Source organism: Dermacentor andersoni, chromosome 7 (assembly GCF_023375885.2).
Source record: "Dermacentor andersoni chromosome 7, qqDerAnde1_hic_scaffold, whole genome shotgun sequence".
NCBI lineage: Eukaryota > Metazoa > Arthropoda > Arachnida > Ixodida > Ixodidae > Dermacentor > Dermacentor andersoni.
In genome coordinates, this window is record NC_092820.1 from 92,256,956 (window position 1) to 92,264,952 (window position 7,997).

A 7,997-nucleotide genomic window follows, 5' to 3' on the forward strand; every position below is an offset into this window, starting at 1 on the left:
TTTGCAATTCGAATTATTCTCCACAGTTTGCTGTATCACCGACGACGAAGGCCATAGGGTGGGACGTCACGAAAGGTCATGTTAACTTGAGCGAACAGCCCGTACACCGATTGTGGTGAGGTGTGAGATGAGGTTGAAAACTGGCGATACGGTAATTGTCTTATTGCTTCAGGCTTACATGCCGTACATAGATTGACTGTAGACAAAAGTCATTATTCTCAGCCCAGCTCGTGTACGCTGTAACCAAGCGTAGGTAGTTGGGGAAAGTACGGAGCTACGTTTTATATAAGCCACTGAAGTTTATACTACTGAAATTGCTGTACAGTCTTTTTGTAGACATTAGTATACACATTGGGTATACCTCCGCATTTCTTGACCACATGAGATGATCTACGTAGTCGCTGTCAAAAATCCCAAGAGTTTTCGCAGTTGTCATAGCATGACCTTTGCGGCTGTGGAATACAGAAAAGAAAATGTCGATCCAGTCGTGATAATAGATGTCATGAATGGTAACTTTAGCCTCAAGCGGATTCGAAACAGGCATCAAGCTAACAGCACAGACGCTCGTAATGTTTGTAGATGACAACACAGACTTTGTGAGTGTGCGATGAACCCATGTCGCGCATTCGCTGTGTGCGTTGTGTGTCGTCTGATTCTCAGATAGTTTTCCCATTTTCCTCATATATCGGCAGCACCACTAACATCGGATCGTTTTTCGTTTCTCATTCACTTAATATATGTGCCAAATCCTCTGAGCCCACACAGTATTTCGCCGGCGGTATGCCTGCGCGGCCATGCGTATGAGTAAGTCAATGCTGTACTGATGTCTTTGACCTATCATCGGAACAGAAAATTTGCGCTAACATATGTGCGGGTATCACATTTGGCGGTACGCTGAAAGATATGCTAGGATTGCACTGTAATACTCAACGTCGCTGAAGATTATGCAAACGCCCGACGGGCGATGTGATGGCTTTTATTTTACAAACAGCGCATTCATCCAAGTGTGCGTTCCAGTTCCATACCATAGGCAACAACATTTGCAACACAAAGTGCCAGCGCATTTCTTTTATCCATGAAAAAAAAAGAAAAATGTAAAAGAAAAGCAACCCATGCCACGCGTATTTCGCGCAAGGAGAAAGAGAAAAAACAAGAAAAAAATGAAGAAGGAAAAGGCGCTCGGACTTCTAGGAGCGCACACAACCTCGTCGCCCTGAGCTCCTGCGCAGCGCAATGGTAGCTAAAACCCCTTAAACTTTGTAAAGTAGTTCCACGCTTTGAAGAATGCCGCCTCCTCCTCACGCGCTCTGGCCGCCGCCGCGTCACTATTGGCCTAATAGCATCACGTGGGCCCTGGCGCCTTGCTTCAGCGTCATTTTTGCTCTAGAAGCGTCTACGGAGTGGCGAGAAGCGCATATTGGCGCCTTTGCTACGCTCGAGCCGTGTAGGTGGCGTCACGGTTGATGAGGGAGCGTGAAAGAGAGGAGGAACGAGGAGGAGTGAAGGCGGCTGAGCAGACTGTCGCTACTTTACGAAGTTTAAGGGGTTTTAATGGTAGCAACAGCGGTGCGCTATCTGTCCGCGTCAGTTTGAATTCTCAACGATTGAGCCAGGCACGCAAACGCTTGGTGCAGCGGTCTGCTGTGTCTGCCTGAACCTTGGTGTGTGTGTCTTCTTTGTGGCATTACACATCAACTACACGGAACGGTAAGTTTTAGCAAACATGTTTTCCGTCAATAGCGCATTATTGGCTGTGCGCATTTCGCAGCACGAACCGCTGCATGTAGCGTAGGCAACTCGGGCATGGTGTTGGTTTGTCGCTTGCACGATTTGATAACGCGTTCTTCTTTTCGCTTCTGCTGTATCGAATGTTTTACGGCAAGGGATCGCTCACACTTGTTAATTTTAGCGTCATACACTCTAAGAACAGTTTACACCCTTTGGCTTGCCCCTTCTGCCACACAACAATAATCGTCATCTGCCTTGATGCGTTTCCTTTCTTTAAAGCTGCGAGCCCGAAACTTCCCCGTAAGGAACCGCCCGCGCGTTATCAGAAGGGGCCTCCAAAGGGTATAAACAGTTCTCTGCTGATAACGCGCGCGCCGTTCATTACTGGAAAGTTCCGGGCTCGCAGCGTTAAAGAAAGGAAACGCATCAAGGCAGATGACGATTATCGTAGTGTGGCAGAAGGGGCATGCCAAAGGGTGTAAACTGTACTTAGAGTGTAGTTGATGTCCATAAAAAAAAAAATACACCATGCTTTGCCTTGATACTCAGCAGCCACTAAGCGGATTGCGTGTGTCGAGCAGCCAGTGTCGGTTGATCTCATTTCGTGGCGCTCGATTGGGGCGCCATGAACGCTGCGCCGCATGTGTAGTGGAATTCCCGTGACACGCTTTACGCATATATCTCGAAATTGCGTTAGCGTGAGGAGTTTTGCAACAGTTGAGTAAATGCTAACGTACTCGGATGAAGGCAGTGTTTGCGGAGCATGCATCAGCAGTGAGTGCGCTGCCGTTTTCGTATAGGGTAAAAGTAGCAGTATCTTTCAGGCTCCTGGCAACCAGTCTTAATAATTTTGCAAGTTACCGCAAGCAAAACACGGTACTTGAAGAAAGGGAAAACACGAAGCGGGTAGGTTCATGAATATGTTCATGCATATATTCAGATTCACCGAATCTAAACATATAAAACTGCAAAATCTTTTGGAGCATGAAACCTGCGATAAGCTCAGTCACTTGCAGCTTCGCAACTTAGCCGAAAAGATGAGACAACAATAAATTAGTCGCTCGGGGACGCACCTTTAATGTTTCAAACTGAAGGCGTCGGGTTTGATGATAGTTCGAATATTTCTTTTTTTTCTGTCTCTTTTATGAACAGTTTAACAGAAGAAGTTATTTTCCGGGCTACTTGAAAAGCGTTAAGCGCCTTTCCATGCTTCGGCGTTATGGAGTTTACGTGCCGTTAGCTGCTTCTGCAGATTCTCATTTCGCCAATCGTGCATGGTATGAAGCCCTTGTCGTGCCTAATAAGTGTTCCGGTTTTCATTACTGTTGCATTTAGGGCCGTCGTCTTGAACGAAAAAGAGCCAGATTATTAATTTTGTGGTCTTTTCTTAGTAGATAGTCGCACAGACTATTCAAACAATTTTGTGGACATTGCGCTGGTTCTACCCTTATAAACACACCTAAGAGATCGTAACATGTTTTAGCTAAGTAACGTTATCAATACATGTGCATTCTACTGAAAGTGTCACAAATGTATTCATCTCGGAGTACGAGAAAAGAGACATTGCAGACTGTTCGAAACGCAAATAAGTTGCAATTCTTAACGTGATTCTTTAAAACTGCAGCCATTATTCTGAGTATGTTCATTCGGCATGGGCATATTGCATTAACACCCTAAAATGTGCACAGTTCAGCCGGGTATCTTTGTTTCAGCAATGATTATTATAGGAATCGTTTAGGATTCTCGGATTTGTGTCTTATTTCGATTAGTACACTATGTGTCACATGAACCTGTCTTGAAACGATGCGTACCGTTGCTGGCCATAGTGCAAGGCCATAATTATAGACTGTCTTTAGACTAGTCTTAAGAAATTTCTGTATATGGTCTATAGAGATTTATCTATAGACATTTATCCATAGATGGTCTATAGACATTTGTATATAGACATTCCATAGACTTCAGTCTACAAAAGAATTGTATTAGACTATACACTTTGTCTATAGACATTCTGAAGACATTTGTCTGCAAGCGTGTTTTCATTACTACATAGACAGTCTATAGACCCATCTAGAGACAGTCTATACACCTAGACTTTTTATAGGCTAGCCTATAAAAAGTGTATGGCCATACGTCTATACACGGCCTATAGATTAGTCTAAAGAAAGGTCCGTAGACAGTCTATAGACTTCATATGCAGATGTCTATAGACTCTCTATAAGCATTCTATAAAAAATTTGTAAGGGTAAGAGCTTCCGCTCTGGCTTCCCCTACCGGTATGAGTACTGTGCAGCACACATTCCACCGTTTTATTTCGGTGGTTGTGTGCAAATTCCAAGGATACATCGGTTTCAGTACATAAAGCGAAATGTCAAGTTAAACTGTCAGAAAAGTTATCTCCTTACCACATTTCTCGCGACAAATCAGACATCTTCATTTGAGGGAAGAGCAACCTCAACAGTTCAACTAAGTTTTCTGTTTGGCAATCTCTCTCGTACACGGCCATTCTGGATGGCCGAACTCGGAGACAATGCAGACTAAAAAAGCTGGGTCGATGTTCTACTGCGATGACTTAATGTGCATCACTGGCTGTGGACCAACGGGTTTGTGTCGCTATTCGTTAGGCCTGTAACGCAGCAAAGTTGGTTACGTGCCACTGGTGCTAATACATGCAAGCCAAAGAATAGGTGCGAATGGGTATGCGCCATTGGGCATCTGCAAATGGACATTTGCGTTTCTTCAAAGAAAATATTGGAAGCGAACACGAGTCGCTTTCTGGCAAAGCAACAAGACAGAGAACCTACGTTATGACGAAGACTTATAGCTTCCATGTCAACTGTTTTTGACTGTGAAGAGTTTTTTTCTCTCAGTGTGAACGCATAGATGACTATCATGTGCGAAAAAATGCATGGACCCCTTATTTAAGTATACGCCGTGAAACAACCTAAAATTTCGTACCATGCGCAATGTGACGTGCAGGAGGGTTCCGGGAGGGTGCAGGTACAAGAGCGCGTAGTCAAAAGTCTTTACTTATACAAAGCGACAATTCAAACCAGCGTTTGTTGTCTCTCTCTTGAGGGCTTCTGAACCCCGGTTACCTGGATTGGAGTAGGTTACATACTATGTATCAGCTATTTCTATAAGTAAAATACGAATAAAAGCGAACGAATAAAGATATATGTGATATACGGAGTGGCAATTTTTAGGTTTTTTGCGGAACTATTAAAAATCGCCTTTGGCAGTCGGATATTGTCTTTGGGCTGGGTTATTCGAAGAAGTGGACATTACTAGCACAAGAAATCAAAACACATGTTCAACTAATTAACTAAATTTCACTAATTGCCTTACTAATTTATGACTTTACTGCACATGTGGCAATTTACGAATTGTAACCGGTGAACTTGCAAGGCGCATACACTGATGGATTTGCAGGATGATACCACTTCCGATGTATTATTTTCCAAAGTGTGGACCGAAACACATGGGCGTTCTAGGTACTTTTGTGCTTCCTTGCAACAAACAGGGTTTAATAACCCTGTAAGTGGAACAAAGCGCATAATTACAGCAAGTATGATGGCTCATATCTCGAAATCGGAATCATTCTGGAAATCAATTTCAAGTAGATTCGTCTTGCAAACCTACTGGCTCAAATTTGTAAACAAAATTAGTGGTCTTTTGCTAATTATTTGAATATGTATGTCGAATGATTTCACCAATAATGTCCCCCTCTTAGAATAAGCGAGCTAAAGGACTAGAATTATGTTATCTGCAACAAGCTCTACTCAGAAATTCCATAAAAGTTAACGATCGCCCTGCCTATTATATCCTCTTCTTCAAAACACTTACGGGACATTTAAAACGCCAGGCCTATATATATGCATATATTCCCATATTCGGAGCCATCATTCCTTCTAAAATACCGAAGAATACCACTGATATTTCCTGTCGCTTTCTGTGTCTCCTCTTTAACCACTCTGTATCATCAGGTAAGCTGCCTAAGGCATGGAAGATCGGTAATGTAGTTCCCCTATTTAAATCTGGTGACAAGCACTCGCCCTGCAATTATCGAGCCATTTTACTAGCATGCAGTGCTTAAAATTACTTGAACATATAGTAGTTTCTCATATCTACGGTCACCTTCAATCAAAAAACCTTTTTTTTTCTCTAATCAGCATGGCTGCAGAAAAAGCTACTGATGTGAATCTCAGTTATTTGAATTCACGACTGATCCCTTTAAAATGATCTCTAGCGATCAAACCGATTGCCCCTTTCTTGATTTCGCGAAGGCGTTTAATACTGCACCTCATTATCGTTTTTTTTCTCCAAATTGTCTGCTCGTTGTATTGATTCATTAACACTTTCTTGGCTACGTAACTTCTTGTCTTCATGTCAGCACTTTACAGTGGTCAACGACATTTCGTGTAACCTTTGCGACGTCTCGTCCGGTGTCCGCCAAGGCAGTGTGCCAGGTCCATTACACCTTTTATTACACATCAACGACTTGCCCGCTAACCTTTCATCCCCATTTAGGTTGTTGGCTGACGACTGCGTCATCTACCGCAATATTAAAAGTTTCTGTGACCATCTTGCTCTCTAAAATGACCTTGTACTGACATATAGACGGTGCGTAACTTGGAAGATGTCCCTTAACGCCTCCAAATGCAAGTTAATGTCGTTTAGTTGAAGGCCCACTAACTCAGTGTTCCACTATTCGAATAATAATACCATAGTTTCGACTGCTCCATCGTACAAATATTTCGCCGATTATCTTTCATCGGACTTATCCTGGACAACGCATGTAGCAACTGTCTCACCCAAAGCTTCTCAATCTCTCGGCTACCTGCGTAGAAACTTGCGTAACACGCCTTCTAATGTACTAAAACTAGCATATCTTACTTATGTTCACCCAAGACTAGAATACGCTTCATCCACATGGCCACCATATCAAGATTATCTAATCCGTATCTTAGAAGCCGTTCAGAAAAGAGCAGCAAGATTCTTCGCTGGCCACGACGACTATAATTCGAGCATTACCTGAATAAAATAAGACCTTGCACTTCAGTAATTAGAAGGTGGCCGCGTCATTCCTGTTTTATGTCTGTTTCACATGTAGATTTATAGTAATAACTTTCACTGCCGCTTCCTGCTCCTATGTGCAAATCTCGTCGCATTCACAACGCACATAGTTTCATGCGCATTCATGGTCGAACGCAGGCATTTAACTCCTCACCACTACCAAGAGCTATTGCACATTAAGACAGTCTCCCGGATCGCATTGCATCCATCTCCAATCGTGAAACATTCAGTGATAACCTGAATTCGTTGCGTATTAATATTGTATAACGATGTTTCACTTTGCTATTTTTGTCATATAATTACAGTTGCCCCCATTCCTCAATTACCTTCAATGGGCCTCTAAGGTAATGTGAATAAATAAATAAATAAATAAATAAATAAATAAATAAATAAATAAATAACGCCATTTTGCGAACATAATCATGTGGAATAAACTCCATTGGCACGGGTTTAATGTTTATCGCATTATCACTTGTGCGGCATCGGGACATCTCATGAACAAGTGAACGCGTTCGTATGATGCGATAATATATAAATCAAGTGCATATGAAGCCACCAGGTACAGAAGCGAAAGAAAGGAACTAGCAATATCATGTTGTTTTATTTCATCTGAAGACTAATAAGAAAAGCGAACTAAAACTGTGCAAAAAAAAAAAAGAACAACTAGCCGCCGGTGGTAGCCGAACCCACATATTCCGCATTAGGCCTGGGGTTATCTGCAAGCTAGGTATAGCGACGGCTATTACGTCATTCGCCATTCTTTGCGAGTACTTATATATCAGTACAAGATTTGGCACTTGTAGTGTTAGCTAGTTTTCACTAACGGACATCGCGGCGGAGGTGCATTGATTAGGTGTCCATACTCTTTGGATATTTGGTTTGATACAGTTACTAAGTCTATACCGCTTAAGCAACGCGTTTGAGAAAGAAAGACAAAGACAGCTCTTGTGATTCTTGTCCGTGTCGCTTAAGTGTTATGTTCACAGTGACTAAACATTATTTAACCACGGTAGTTTAATAAAGACGCGAACATTAGGAACCACGCCGATGGCCTATATGCCTTCGTTTGCTACCTGAAGGCATAAAAACTCTCGGAATCCACACCATCGCTGAGCCGCGAACTGATTTCAAACAAACCAATAATAATTGTCCCCTATGCATTCCTTCGCTTTTTTCTCTATTATCTTCAAATCATT